Source organism: Pristiophorus japonicus, chromosome 4 (genome assembly GCF_044704955.1).
Source record: "Pristiophorus japonicus isolate sPriJap1 chromosome 4, sPriJap1.hap1, whole genome shotgun sequence".
Lineage (NCBI taxonomy): Eukaryota > Metazoa > Chordata > Chondrichthyes > Pristiophoridae > Pristiophorus > Pristiophorus japonicus.
Genome location: NC_091980.1, coordinates 273,370,618 through 273,386,736, shown reverse-complemented (window position 1 = coordinate 273,386,736; position 16,119 = coordinate 273,370,618). Strand labels below are relative to the sequence as shown.

General features: G+C 44.8%; 1 protein-coding gene across 1 annotated transcript in view; it reads right to left on the bottom strand.

The window, feature by feature from the left end:
• slc24a4b (solute carrier family 24 member 4b) overlaps positions 1–16,119 on the bottom strand; it is a 372,991-nt gene that overhangs the window by 290,306 nt on the left and 66,566 nt on the right. The gene's annotated exons all lie outside the window — the stretch shown is intronic.

Genomic DNA, 16,119 nt, shown 5'->3' with positions numbered 1-16,119 from the left:
TGCACAGGATTCACCATGCATAATTGTTTTGTTTTATCTTCATGCTGAAAAGAATGTCATTTTTCAAGCCGCTCCAGCCGACACGGTACAAAAATAAAGTAAGATATAGCCCTCCTGTAAGTAGATCTGCCTGGTGTGTACATGGATATTCAGTGGAGCGATACCAGTGTGGGCCACTCAAATAAATACTTGATCATATTCTGCAAGATACTGTATGCTTCCAAAAATGTTGTAGCTGAGGCAATCATTTAATAAAATATTGTTAAGCATGAGTTTTTCATGCTCTCATCCGAGATGTCTGCGCTTCTCTAATTCTGCCCTCCTGAGCATCCTTGATTATAATCGCTCAACCATTGGTGGCCCGTGCCTTCTGTTGCCTAGGCCCCAAGCGCTGGAACTCCCTCCCCAAACCTTTCCGTCTCTCTACCTCTCTTTCCTCCTTCAAGACGCTCCTTAAAACCGACCTCTTTGACCAAACTTTTGGTCACCTGCGCTAATTTCTACTTATGTGGCTCCGTGTCAAATTTTATATCTCATAATACTCCTGTGTAGCACCTTGGGACATTTCACTCTGTTAAACGCACTATATAAATGCAAATTGTTGTTGTTATATTGTCTGGATGCAGATCACAATTGCTAAATAATGGTATGTACAGGCAAAATCGGTTCATGTTTATTTTACTTAAACCATCATGATTTTACAAAAGTCTTTGAAACATGGTTTATCTGACAAGGGGGTTATTAGACATCTGCAATATCATCTACCTCACAAAGAGTTATCAGTAATTTCTGTGGGGGTTCTTCCAATCCCAAGTGTCTGAATTCTGCAATGCAGGGCTCTCTCGAATTCTAGTCCAAAGCATGAAATGTCTGCTGTCTGGAGTAGGCACTGAGTTGTCCTGGGATGCTACTGTATGGTGGGTTCTTGCTTACTAGAAATCATTTGACAGACCGCACACACACCATTGATCTCTTCAGTGAGGAAAAGGCTCAGATGAGAACGATGGGACCAAATCGAGACCTCTGCCATTTGCTTCAAAATTGAACAACCTCCCGAAATTGTGATGCACATTCATCATCTTTTTTTTTCATCCCAGGACCCATGAGATCCAAGTCAACTCCCTCCTCAGCCAAGGAAAGGCATCTCCGCAGAATCAGCTGGGGTTCAGCTGAGCGCTCATCCATTCTCCATTCTCCAGGCTACCTTCCAAAGAACTTCCCGAATATTTCTTCAAAGATTGGATTCCTGATACTTAGAATAGATAAATCCAACGAAAGATAAAGGAAGCATTTGACTTACTGCAGGTATTATACCTCAGGATAATTTACAGAACAGAAGCAGCCAAAACATGAGCTAAGTTTGTGAAACAGATCTGCAGCAGTTGAAAACTTCAATAATCTATTGCCCTCTACAAAGTCCATCAGAAGACTTCAGTTTATCTGTTTTATTTTATTTTCCATTTATTTTGGTGCAGCAGTAATGATCTCAATATTCACTAAACTAGATTAAAAAATCAATTGCGAGTGAAAATAATTTTCTCTCTGATATGTTGAACCTGACATTTGCTTTTATAGTAAGTAAAGATATCATATGTCACATAACCACCCCATGAGGGCATTAAAGTAAAGAGAATGCTGATTCGCTGAATAATACTGTGCCTTTGTTTCATGATTAATGGGAGAAAAAACCATATCAGACAATGTGTGATTAAATGCCTGGGTTCAACAACAACAGAAAAATGCTATTTTTCATGAAATTCTCGAGTCATATACAATCTGAGACCAACCAGATTGTGAAAAATAGGTGCTGCTGATACCCTTCTATTTTTGTCAAGACTGCAGTGCAATATCTTGGTCCAGAAATCGCGGCCTCCTCAGATCCGTACGGAGTGTTTACGGATCCGGGAAAGCATTGCAAAAGCCGTTTTTTAGCACTCAATGCGCATGCGCTGAAAACCGGCTTTTCCGATCTGTCAAGCTCCAGCTTGAGAGATCCTCCGTATCTCGGGAGTGAGGACATTTGCATGGGCAAGATTGCGGTATTTACCCATATCTTGCCCAGCAAATGTCCTTAAAACTCTTGCGCCTGATAAAAGCAGGCATATAGCCTACTTTTACAGGCGCAAGAGTTTTAAAACATGCAAAAACATAATAAAATAAAAGTAAAAAAAAACTTTATTGATAAAATGCCTGCCTACTATGGTAAGTTTATTTTAAACCATAATTTAAAAAGCATTTTTTAAAAATCGGAATTTTTTTTTCCTAAGACATTTATTAACTTTAATTTTAATTAATTTTAATTATGTGTGGTGTGTTTTTTATTTTTTATTATTGTGTTTAGTGTGTTTGTTTTATTTCCCTCATTAATAGCAATGAGAACTCGGAAATATGAAGTTCTCATTGCTAGTACTGAAAATGCTGTGGAATACTGTACCTGATTGGTTGAGCAGTCACACATGACTGCACCTTCTCCGTGGGAACGTGGAGGACGGGAGCATGCTTCGCAGCGCGGGAAGAGAAGGCCTCCCCAATGGAATCCCACACTTCTCCGGGACCACCAGGTAAATTCGTAAAAATTCTCTGGTTGTCCGAAAGAAGCCTCCAACCGGAATTTCAGGTCCCATATCTTCAGTCGACATATTGGAGATTCTGAGTGAGTGTAGAGCTACTAACACATAGAAACATAGAAACATAGAAAATAGGTGCAGGAGCAGGCCATTCAGCCCTTCTAGCCTGCACCGCCATTCAATGAGTTCATGGCTGAACATGAAACTTCAGTACCCCCTTCCTGCTTTCTCGCCATAACCCTTGATCCCCCGAGTAGTAAGGACTTCATCTAACTCCCTTTTGAATATATTTAGTGAATTGGCCTCAACTACTTTCTGTGGTAGAGAATTCCACAGGTTCACCACTCTCTGGGTGAAGAAGTTTCTCCTCATCTCGGTCCTAAATGGCTTACCCCTTATCCTCAGACTGTGACCCCTGGTTCTGGACTTCCCCAACATTGGGAACATTCTTTCTGCATCTAACCTGTCTAAACCCGTCAGAATTTTAAACGTTTCTATGAGGTCCCCTCTCATTCTTCTGAACTCCAGTGAATACAAGCCCAATTGATCCAATCTTTCTTGATAGGTCAGTCCCGCCATCCCGGGAATCAGTCTGGTGAACCTTCGCTGCACTCCCTCAATAGCAAGAATGTCCTTCCTCAAGTTAGGAGACCAAAACTGTACACAATACTCCAGGTGTGGCCTCACCAAGGCCCTGTACAACTGTAGCAACACCTCCCTGCCCCTGTATTCAAATCCCCTCGCTATGAAGGCCAACATGCCATTTGCTTTCTTAACCGCCTGCTGTACCTGCATGCCAACCTTCAATGACTGATGTACCATGACACCCAGGTCTCGTTGCACCTTCCCTTTTCCTAATCTGTCACCATTCAGATAATAGTCTGTCTCTCTGTTTTTACCACCAAAGTGGATAACCTCACATTTATCCACATTATACTTCATCTGCCATGCATTTGCCCACTCACCTAACCTATCCAAGTCACTCTGCAGCCTAATAGCATCCTCCTCGCAGCTCACACTGCCACCCAACTTAGTATCATCCGCAAATTTGGAGATACTGCATTTAATCCCCTCGTCTAAATCATTAATGTACAATGTAAACAGCTGGGGCCCCAGCACAGAACCTTGCGGCACTCCACTAGTCACTGCCTGCCATTCTGAAAAGTACCCGTTTACTCCTACTCTTTGCTTCCTGTCTGACAACCAGTTCTCAATCCACGTCAGCACACTACCCCCAATCCCATGTGCTTTAACTTTGCACATTAATCTCTTGTGTGGGACCTTGTCGAAAGCCTTCTGAAAGTCCAAATATACCACATCAACTGGTTCTCCTTTGTCCACTTTACTGGAAACATCCTCAAAAAATTCCAGAAGATTTGTCAAGCATGATTTCCCTTTCACAAATCCATGCTGACTTGGACCTATCATGTCACCATTTTCCAGATGCACTGCTATGACATCCTTAATAATTGATTCCATCATTTTATCCACTACTGAGGTCAGGCTGACCGGTCTATAATTCCCTGTTTTCTCTCTCCCTCCTTTTTTAAAAAGTGGGGTTACATTGGCTACCCTCCACTCCATAGGAACTGATCCAGAGTCAATGGAATGTTGGAAAATGACTGTCAATGCATCCGCTATTTCCAAGGCCACCTCCTTAAGTACTCTAGGATGCAGGCCATCAGGCCCTGGGGATTTATCTGCCTTCAATCCCATCAATTTCCCCAACACAATTTCCCGACTAATAAAGATTTCCCTCAGTTCCTCTTCCTTACTAGACCCTCTGACCCCTTTTATATCCGGAAGGTTGTTTGTATCCTCCTTAGTGAATACCGAACCAAAGTACTTGTTCAATTGATCCGCCATTTCTTTGTTCCCCGTTATGACTTCCCCTGATTCTGACTGCAGGGGACCTACGTTTGTCTTCACCAACCTTTTTCTCTTTACATACCTATAGAAACTTTTGCAATCCGCCTTAATGTTCCCTGCAAGCTTCTTCTCGTACTCCATTTTCCCTGTCCTAATCAAACCCTTTGTCCTCCTCTGCTGAGTTCTAAATTTCTCCCAGTCCCCAGGTTCGCTGCTATTTCTGGCCAATTTGTATGCCACTTCCTTGGCTTTAATACTATCCCTGATTTCCCTAGATAGCCACGGTTGAGCCACCTTCCCCTTTTTATTTTTACGCCAGACAGGAATGTACAATTGTTGTACTTCATCCATGCGGTCTCTAAATGTCTGCCATTGCCCATCCACAGTCAACCCCCTAAGTATCATTCGCCAATCTATCCTAGCCAATTCTCGCCTCATACCTTCAAAGTTACCCTTCTTTAAGTTCTGGACCATGGTCTCTGAATTTACTGTTTCATTCTCCATCCTAATGCAGAATTCCACCATATTATGGTCACTCTTCCCCAAGGGGCCTCGCACAATGAGATTGCTAATTAATCCTCTCTCATTACACAACACCCAGTCTAAGATGGCCTCCCCCCTAGTTGGTTCCTCAACATATTGGTCTAGAAAACCATCCCTTATGCACTCCAGGAAATTCTCCTCCACCGTATTGCTTCCAGTTTGGCTAGCCCAATCTATGTGCATATTAAAGTCACCCATTATAACTGCTACACCTTTATTGCATGCACCCCTAATTTCCTGTTTGATGCCCTCCCCAACATCCCTATTACTGTTTGGAGGTCTGTACACAACTCCTACTAACGTTTTTTGCCCTTTGGTGTTCTGCAGCTCTACCCATATAGATTCCACATCATCCAAGCTAATGTCTTTCCTAACTATTGCATTAATCTCCTCTTTAACCAGCAATGCTACCCCACCTCCTTTTCCTTTTATTCTATCCTTCCTGAATGTTGAATACCCCTGAATGTTGAGTTCCCAGCCCTGATCATCCTGGAGCCACGTCTCCGTAATCCCAATCACATCATATTTGTTAACATCTATTTGCACAATTAATTCATCCACCTTATTGCGGATACTCCTTGCATTAAGACACAAAGCCTTCAGGCTTGTTTTATTAACACCCTTTGTCCTTTTAGAATTTTGCTGTACAGTGGCCCTTTTTGTTCTTTGCCTTGGGTTTCTCTGCCCTACACTTTTCCTCATCTCCTTTCTGTCTTTTGCTTTTGGCTCCTTTTTGTTTCCCTCTGTCTCCCTGCATTGGTTCCCATCCCCCTGCCATATTAGTTTAAATCCTCCCCAACAGCACTAGCAAACACTCCCCCGAGGACATTGGTTCCAGTCCTGCCCAGGTGCAGACCGTCCGGTTTGTACTGGTCCCACCTCCCCCAGAACCGGTCCCAATGCCCCAGGAATTTGAATCCCTCCCTGCTGCACCACTGCTCAAGCCACGTATTCATCTGCGCTATCCTGCGATTCCTACTCTGACTATCACGTGGCACTGGTAGCAATCCCGAGATTACTACTTTTGAGGTCCTACTTTTTAATTTAGCTCCTAGCTCCTTAAATTCGTTTCGTAGGACCTCATCCCTTTTTTTGCCTATGTCGTTGGTACCAATGTGCACCACGACAACTGGCTGTTCTCCCTCCCATTTCAGAATGTCCTGCACCCGCTCCGAGACATCCTTGACCCTTGCACCAGGGAGGCAACATACCATCCTGGAGTCTCGGTTGCGGCCGCAGAAACGCCTATCTATTCCCCTCACAATTGAATCCCCTATCACTATCGCTCTCCCACTCTTTTTCTTGCCCTCCTGTGCAGCAGAGCCAGCCACGGTGCCATGAACTTGGCTGCTGCTGCCCTCCCCTGATGAGTCATTCCCCTCAACAGTACCCAAAGCGGTGTATCTGTTTTGCAGGGGGATGACCGCAGGGGACCCCTGCACTACCTTCCTTGCTCTACTCTTCCTGCTGGTCTTCCATTCCCTATCTGGCTGTGGACCCTTTCCCTGCGGTAAGACCAACTCACTACACGTGATACTCACGTCATTCTCAGCATCGTGGATGCTCCAGAGTGAATCCACCCTCAGCTCCAATTCCGTAACGCGGACCGTCAGGAGCTGGAGGCGGATACACGTCACAGATCATAAAGTTGTGCTATCTTAAAATTACGGCATAGAAGTATAGTCCTAGGGGTGGATTTTCGGGTTTGGTGGGCTTTCAACGTAAACGGTAGCGATCCGTGAAAATTACTGTTTTCGCTGCGCTATCGATTTTAGGCCGAACCTTCGGCCTTTGGGGTCTGTGCCTGGGTCAGTAAGGGAGGTATTCCACGATTATTCACGACGCAAAACGCGTGTTTCGGCAACTTTAGGCCGGGGTTGTTTGCGCTGCAAGAGAGGCCTTGGAAAGGGGAAAAAAAATTCAAAGAAACATTCCAAAAACATTACCAAGGCCCTTAAACTAACTAATCGTTGCAAAAAATTAAAAGTTAAAACTTTAACTTACCTTTTTTGCAGGTTTTCGTACTTACCGCTGCTGGCAGGGCTGCAATGACAGGTTTTACCTGTCGTTGTTCTGGGCGCGGCGTACGGATCGGGAGAGTGCCGAAACTCAGACGGTAACGCAATCCGTGTTGTTACACGTCCGGCGCACCTCTCCCCGGCGGTACGTCCCATTGCCGCCGCAAACAACGAGCCGAGGATCGCGCCCAGGCTTTGCGACTGGGTTTTCGCCGCGGAGGGTCAAAACGTGATGAAAACCCGGTCGCAAACCCCTCAAAAATCCAGCCCCTAGTTCCTTAAATTATTTGGCTCCTTTTCAAATACTTATCCAATTCCGTTTTAAAGAATATTGCAGTCTCTGCCTCAATAGACACGTGTGGTGAAGCATTCCACATTTTAATAATCCTCTGTGTGCAACCACTTCTTCTAACTGCCTTCTTTTCCACACTGCAACAGTGACTACACTCCAAAAGTACTCCATTGGCTGTAAAGCGCTTTGAGATGTCCGGTGGTTGTGAAAGGCGCTATGTACATGCAAGCCTTTTTCTTTCTCTTTGCTCTTTCTGTGATAATCCTGTGTCCCTATGTTATCGACCCACCAACCAATGCAAATAATCTTTTGCTACTTACCCTCTCAAATTTTGGAAACCCCTATTAAATTCCCCTTACCCTTCACTGTTCCAGTGAAAAAAGCCCCAAAGTTTCAAGCCTTACTTCATAAATAAATATTTTATTCCAAATCTCGGGAATTCAAATCTTTGAAGAATTATTCAGGAAGTTGGGCTTTATTACTTCTTTGAAAAAGAAAAAACTTACGGGTGACCTAATAAATATAACCTGTCATCCTTGGTATCATTCCAGTGAATCGTTACTGTACCGTTTCCATAGATCTAACATCACTCCTATAATGAGATACTCAGAACTGCACAAAGTGGGACAACCATTTCTGCTGCATCAGCTCCCAATGTGTGCTGGCCGCACTTATCCAGAAGCTGTACACTCCAAGTCTGTAATTTTGTGTTTGTTAAAGGAGCCAGCGCAGTGGCATTCTTACCCAAGTAATACCAATGTCTTGGAGAAATTCAACATCATTCCCTTGATTTTCTATTCAAATGCCCCCCATGTATAAAATCCAGAATCCCATTTGTGACATCAAACTTCAGGATTCCTGATTATTTAACCTGGGAAGGATTTTTGATTTAAGCTCGAATATGTTTTTGGTATGAAATCAGGTTCAGGGTTTACAGGTTAATTCCCAAACATCCAGCATCCTTCCTGCTGTCTTGATAGAGTAACACAGGTTGAAGAAACTGATCAAAGAGAGGACAGATATGTTACCACGTTCTCCCAAAAGTTAATGAGCCAGCCATCTAAACTGTTATCACTAATAGATAGGTTATTAACACTTTCAGACACTTCCAGTTGGCAGTCACACGAGCTATTGGATTCACACATGGCAGCAGGTTGTTTGGTAGAAATCCACTCCTGGAAGGGTGGTAGCCAGTTTGATTGGCAACAATACTGGCCAACCCACTGGACCAGAGGGAGAGGATCAGAATTCAAACTCTCAACTCCCTGTCCAGGTAAGGAACAGAAGAAGAGAGAAGCACAGGTTTCAGGTCAGTTCAGGAAGATCTAACCTAGCGAAAGAAAGGTTTCGTGTTTAAGCTCAGAGCCAGTCAGATTCACAGAAAGGCTGACCAGAAAAAGATAACCCGCTCATAGGGGCAGTGCGAAAGAACAGACAGAACTTTCATTTATCTAAATCTTTCACAACCTCAGCCAATGAACGACTTTTGAACTGTAATCAAGATTGCTTTGCAGGAAGCACAATAGGCAATTTTTGCACTGCAAGGTCCCACAAAGAGCAAGAGATAATGATTACCTAATCTGTTTTAGCAATATTTGCTGAGGGATAAATATTGGCAGGGTCACCAGAGAGAATTCCCCTTCTCTTCTTCGAGTAGTGCCATGGGATCTTTTACATCCATCAGAGAGGGCATGGTTTAACATCAGGGGATGAAATTCCTCCACCCGCCGAAATCACGGCACATCTACCGTGTTTCAACTGTTTTTACCACAGCGGTAGATGTGGTGGCCTCTTGCATGAAATTCTGCTGGCTTTCTTTTTCGAGCGGCCTGGACTTCAGTCATAATGGGGCCGGAAGTGCGGCGGTGAGGGGAAGTTCGGTAAGTAGAGGGGCGGAAGTAGGGAGGCAAGCGGAGTGTCCGCTACTGTCACTTATCAGCATAGCACTGATGATGTCATCGCACTGGCACGCCACCATGTCTCTCCCCTTCACTTAAAGGGGAGAGCCGCTGAGAGCTCTGCGATTCTTTAAGGTAGGCCCACTGGGCCCACCAGGGAGGGTTTCGGCTGGGCCAGCGGTCTTGCACCCAAGACAGGGTGCCAGGCTGCCTGTTGGTGGCCCGGCCGAACCCGGTGGCATAATGGTTGGTCCGGCCTGGCGGTCGGCCTACAAAAAATATTAAAATGGCGGCCGCGGCAATCGGTCCTCCCCTTTAATGGCAGCCGCACCGCCATTTTCCAAGCACAGTGCACCAACAGGAAAAGATGATGGTGGCACCGAGCGGCGGCAGCAAGATTTTCTCTGCGGAATTTTGCGTCCTGGAGGGAATATCGGAGGTGCGCGCTCTGATGACGCAGTTAGGATGGATCGGCAGCAGCGGTGCGGTAGTGGGGGGGGGGAGCGGGTCACCGCCAGGATAGCACAGGAGCGGAACTTTCAAAATGGCCGCTAGTCCTCAAAGAAACGGCGACCATTCCACTCTGCAGCGTCGCCGCCGGAACAGCCCTTAAGGGAAAGGGTCATTTGGGGCCCTTATCTCATCCAAAAGACGGTACGTCCAACAGTGCAGTATGGTGTACATTTTTTCTAAGAAAATTTCTAGGTCATGAGGAGGGATTAAATTAACAGAAGTTTATCACATTGTAGAGACTTCAGCCTAAAAAGTCTAACTCATGAATATTCTCTCAGATAGCACTCCTTCTGATGATTGCAAATGGCTAGATTCTGTCCTTTTATATAACACTCATGTTGCATGTATTTTAATACTTGCTGCTGCAAAACTGCAAAGCATTTCCAGCTCTGAATGAAACCTCCAGAGTCCTTGGGCCTGAGTTGGGTCGACTCACCACCCGCTGTCGCTGAGTTTTCTCGGCGGTCTCCCTGTTTTCTCGGCGCTCTCCTCTCTGAGCGAGTTTAGTGAGGTCCTCACGCTGGCGGGGAGAGAAGACCGCTGGGGACCGTCTGCTGGCATCCGTCGGTGCTCGCCGGCGTGCAACGCCCACAAAATTCCTCCCGCCCGCGGCGTCCCTAGTTTGGTCCAGGCAGTCCTCCGCTCCAGCAGCAGAAGAGACTGCCGCGTGGAGGCAGGTCTTACCTGAACGGTAAGTATGAAGAACTTCAAAAAAAAAGTCAATGCACTTCTTTTCTTTCTTTCTTTTGCAGGGACTTAGATGGATGGGGTCCTCCGAAGGATTTCGGGTGTTTTTTTTTATTGTTTTGAAAACATTTTATTTTATCAGTTCCCCCCTTTCTGGACCCGACTATCCTCGGCAGTACTTTGCTGAGGATTGTACTTGACGCCCAAAATGGGAGCGACCGCCCGCTGCCGCCCAGAGTCGACGTGCAAGGCCCATTTTTGCCGCCGGGTGGTTTTTCACACATTTTTTCATGAAACTTCCGTCCAAAGTACCGTCAGGATCTTAGCGGCCCTTTCGACGGCACACGGGCAGAACTTAGGTCTCACCAAATTCGGGCCCTTTCTCTTCACATAGACACTGTAATAAGATTTCAGAAAGGTTATTCTGCAATGAATGTACATCTGGAGAAAGAGTTCACAATGGAGATCTTGCTACAGTGGGATCAAAAGGTCAGAACAAACAACAAATTTGTGTACCAGCATAATCTATCTATAAAACTACAATTACAGGATTACTTATGTAAGGAGGTTCCTGTGGCAAGCCGACACCTAACTTGCAAAATATCCATACATACAGATTTATTTTTAATTGTTAGCCCCAATAACTCTCATAATCTCCAAACGTTCCCCTATCAGGTAGCACTGGACATAATTCAGTGTCCTGTTAAAAATAGCAGAGGTACAGTTCTAACAACTGGCTGATGTAATTGTCTAGCTTTGTTTCATGTACGATTATGAAAATGTGAAATGCTTCAGCATATTGTGACATATTGAGGCTCTGTGCTCTGCTGGAGCGGAGGACCGCCTGGTCCAAACTGAGGACTCAGCGGGCGGGAGGACGTTTGTGGGCGTTGCATGCCAGCAGACAGACCCCAGCGGTCTTCTCTCCCTGTCGGCGTGAGGACCTGACGAAACTCGCTCGGAGGGGAGAGCGCCCAAAAAACATTGAGACCGCCGAGAATGCTTGTTCAACATTCAGTCTTGCATTAGTTGCAATTTCCTCCAAGGAAGACCAAAGCCATCATCTTCGGCCAACGCCACAAACACTGCACCTTTGCCATCGATTCCACCCCTCTCCCCAGTCACTGCCTCAGGTTGAACCAGATTGTTCAACCTTGAATGGAGCTTCTGATGCCATATACTCTCCGTCACAATGACTGTCTACTTCTAACTCTGTAGCATTGCCCACCCCACCTCTACCGTAGCCCATTTGCACCTAAAACTACCATCCATGTCTTTATCACGCTCAGACTCAACTATTCGAATGCTCTCCTAGTTGGCCGCCCATCCTCCATGCTCTGTAAATTTCAGTTAATTCGAGCCTCTGTTGTCTCCATCCTATCCTGCACCAAGTCCTTCCTGACATTCATTTTCTCAAATGCTTCCAATTTAAAATTCTGATCCTCGTGTTTAAATCGCTTAACTGCCTTGCCCCTCCCTATCGCTGTAACCCCCTCCAACCCTACAACCCCTCCCCCCTATAATTTCCATTCCTCCAACGCTAGCCTCTTGTACGTGCCCACTCCCTTCTCCCAAACATTGACAGCTATGCCTTCAGCTGTCTAGATCCCAAACTGTGGCGTTCTTTCCTTGAACCCTGCTGCCTCTCCAGCTACGCGCTCCTTCTTTAGGACCCCCCTTAAAACCCACCACTTTTACGAAGCATTTGGTCACCCCTGCTAATATCTCCTTCTTTGGCTTAGTGTCCATTTTCTATGGCTCAACTTTACTTAATGGACCTGCTGTTACCTGAGAACATTGTGTTAGTTCAGTGCCAGCTAATAGAAGAGGTTTGGAGATAATGATAGCAATTGGGACTGACAATTAGAACTAGATATGTATTGATGGGGGTTAATGGTACAGCCAGGGCAGAATATGAAAACATCTCTTCTATTCCAACTGAGGAAAAAGCTCCCAGCATTACTCTACGAACTTTAAGCAAGGGCATAGGATAGCTTGGTCCCTTGTTTTTTCTCTCCACTCACTGGATTATCTAATACTCTCTCCCTCTTCCCCCTCTCTGCTTGTTTATTTCAATAACAGTACATGGGTCCAAACAGCATAAAGCAAACAATGTTAAGCCATGTGTAACTCTAACAAATAAACTGCCTAGAGAATACCATATGGTGTATTTTGCATGAAAAGCAAATTACCTGCATGACCAAACTACTTTTGATTCCTAAAAAAAGAGAAAGATCTACATTTATATAGCGCCTTTCTCAACCAGCGGATGTCCCAAAGTGCCTTACAGCCAATGAATTACTTTTTTGAAGTGTAGTCACTGTTGTAATGTAGGAAATGTAGCAGCCGATTTGCACACAGGCGGGTCCCACAAACAGCAATGTGATAATGACCAGATAATCTTTTTTAGTGATGGTGATTGAAGGATGAATATTGGCCAGGACATCAGGGTCCTACTCTTCTTCAAAATAGGCCATGCGATCTTTTATGTTCACATGAGGGAACAAAGGCGGCTTTGGTTTAACATCTCATCTGAAAGACGGCAGCACTCCTTCAGTACTGCCTTGGAGTGTCAGCCTAAATTTTTTTTTGTGCTCAAGCCTCTGGAGTGGGATTTGATCCCACAACCTTCTGATTCAGAGGTGAGGATGTTACCCACTGAGTTGCAGCTGACACTGGAACTATAAAAACATAAGAAATAGGAGCTAGAGAAGGCCATGTAGCCCTTCGAGTACGCTCCGCTATTCAACAAGATCATGGCTGATCTTCTACTTCAACTCCACCTTCCTGCACTATTCCCATATCCCTTCTTTCCCTTCATTCCCCAAAATTTATCGACCTCTGTCTTGAATATACTCAATGACTGAGCATCCACAGTTCTCTGGGGTAGAGAATAGCAAAGATTCACAAGCCTTTGAGTGAAGAAATTTCTCTTCATCTCAGGCCCAATTTTGGCCATGACTTGCTCCAATTTTTTTGGAGTAACTTGGTTTTTCTGGCGTAAGTCAAAAAACGTCATTTTCCCCAATAAACTTGGTACAGAGTAACTTAGTTAGGTCCGATTTTTTTTTAGTACCGTTTTTTTTTCAAAAGGGGACGTTCCCAGACACTTATGCCAGTTTTGGCCATTTATGTCACTTTGGCCAGCTAACACTAACTCTGAAAAATGTTGCGGGCAGTTAAGAAATCAGCACAAGTAAGTAAGTAAGGACCTGCACCCAAGCACCAAGCGGCAAACATTACAAATAAAACTTCAAATAACTAAATAAAAATAAAGAACTGAGGTAAACAATTGATTAACAATTAAATATTTGCAGTAAATCCTACCTTGGGCCAGGGAAGGCAGCGGGCCGGCCTGTACGGGAGGCTATTTGGCATGGGATAGGGGCAGCCAACAAAGATGCATCGGGAGGCTCAGGGGGAGGGGGTGAGAGGAAAGGCTGGGCTGCCTGAGAGCAGATGTGGCATTGGGAGGCTCAAGGGGGGGAGGGAGAGGAAAGACTGGACTCAGCGGCATCGGGGGGGGGGGGGGGGTTGTGGGGAGGGAGAGGAGAGATTTTATTAAGGCTCACACCTATTTCAAGTAGTAGCACTGGCTGTCCATTTCTAGGGCTACTCAAAAATCGGATTGGGTAGGGTTCTGGCAGCAAGCAGCCAGCATTTTTAAACTCAAACGGGGCTGCACAGCGATGCACTTCAAAAATGGCCGAGTGCCAAGTTTCGCTGCTACTGCGCATGCGCAATCATCGGGGCCGACACCACTGTGCATGCGCGATGCTGCCGGCACTTGTTTCGGTGCAGGCCTAATGCTCCACCCCCCATTGATATATCTGCGCTGCGCCAGGGCACTGGGGGCTCTGCAGAGCAGCCAGGATGGGGCCAATTTTTTTCGGGGCAATTTATACCGCACAAAGTCAGCGCACAACGGGTCAGTGCGCCAAAAAAATGGCATGGCCAAAATTGAACCCCTCAGTCCTAAATAGCCGACCCTTATTCTGTGACTGTGACCCAGTGTTCTAGAGTCTGCAGCCAGCGGAAATATTTTGCCAGCATCAAGACCCTTAAGAATTTTATATGTTTCAATTACATCACCTCTCATTCTTCTAAACTTTAAGGAATATATGCCTAGTCGACTAAATCTCTCCTCATAATGCAATCTCCTCATCCCAGGAACCAGTCTAGTGAACTTTCGCTGCACTCCCTCTCAGGCAAGTATGTCTTTTCTTAGGTAAGGAGACCAGAATTGTCCACCGTACTCCAGGTGTGGCCTCACTAATGTCTTGTAAAATTGTAGTAAGACTTCTTTACTCTTATACTCTAATCCCTTTATAACAAAAGCTAACATACCATTTGCTTTTCTAATTGCTTGCTGCACCTTCATATTAACTTTCTGTGATTCATGTACAAGGACCCTCTGAGTACAAACATTTCCCAGTCTCTCACAATTCAATAAATATTCTGCTTTTGTATTTTTCCTACCAAAGTGTATAACTTCACACTTCCCCACATTGTATTCCATTTGCCAAGTTGTTGCCCACTCATTCAACCTGTCGAGATCTTCCTGCAGCTTCTAACTCCTCCTATAACTATAAAAGTTATGGCAAATACAAAATAAACGAGCATAGCACTGCCCTTCCTATAAGAGCCTCTTACTGTTTAAGCTGAGCCTCAGTGAGTAGCACACTCACTTCTGAGTCAGAAGGATGTCGGTTCAAATCCCACTCCAGAGACTTGAGCACAAAATGCAGGTTGACACTCTAGTGCAGTGCTGCACTGTCGGAGGTGTCATTTCGGATGAGACATTAAACCGAAGTCCCCTTCTCCTTTTTAGGTGGATGTAAAAGATCCCATGCCACTATTTCTCAGAAGAGCAGAGAAGTTATATCCAGTGTCCTAGTCAACATTTATCTCTCAATCATTACATGTCACATCATTTGTGGGAGCTTGCTGTGCATAAATTGGCTGCCACGTTTCCTACATTACAACAGTGACTACACTTCAAAAATATTTATTTGAGTGTAAAGCATTTTGTGATGTCCTGAGGTCATGAGAGACGCTATATAAATGCAAGTCTCTCTTTTTTTCCTTTATTCCTAGATATCAGAACATAGTTCGTCATCAGGTTAATTTTTAAGTTCACAATATGAAAAGCTGTGTATATAGATTTCCATCTCAGCTGTACTTCAACATACATTTTAGTTGTAAATTGTCCAATGTAATTTTTGTTTTATTTCACCAAAAAGATGAGGCAATTTAGGTCAAATTCAAGGCTGGTAACTTTCACCACTAACCTTGTGAACACTCAATTATTTCCTTCCACAATAGATAACATGCACGGCTGAGATTTTCTGTAACTCTGCAAATCTGATTTTCCATAAGTTCAAAAGGAGCAAATGAAGATTCTGCGGGTTAAATGAATCCCCAAAAATATCTGGACCCTTGACCTTTTGATTCCACTCTTTGAATGTGAATGAAGAACTGGATGTTCAGTGTTCATTTTGTAGGGTTCTGTTAAAATCTTGAAAGACACGTGGAGGAGATAGAGGGGCCGAAATTCAGGCCCGCCAGAAACCTGGCGCACCTCTGATTTTTTTTACTATTCTTACCGCTATATGGCAAGAGGCCGACTCTTGATTGATATCCATAGTCGTTTTTTTTCGACCAGACCAGAAGTTGGTCATAATAGGGGTGGAAATGCGACGGTAAGTGCTGGTGAGGGGCAGAAGTTGGGG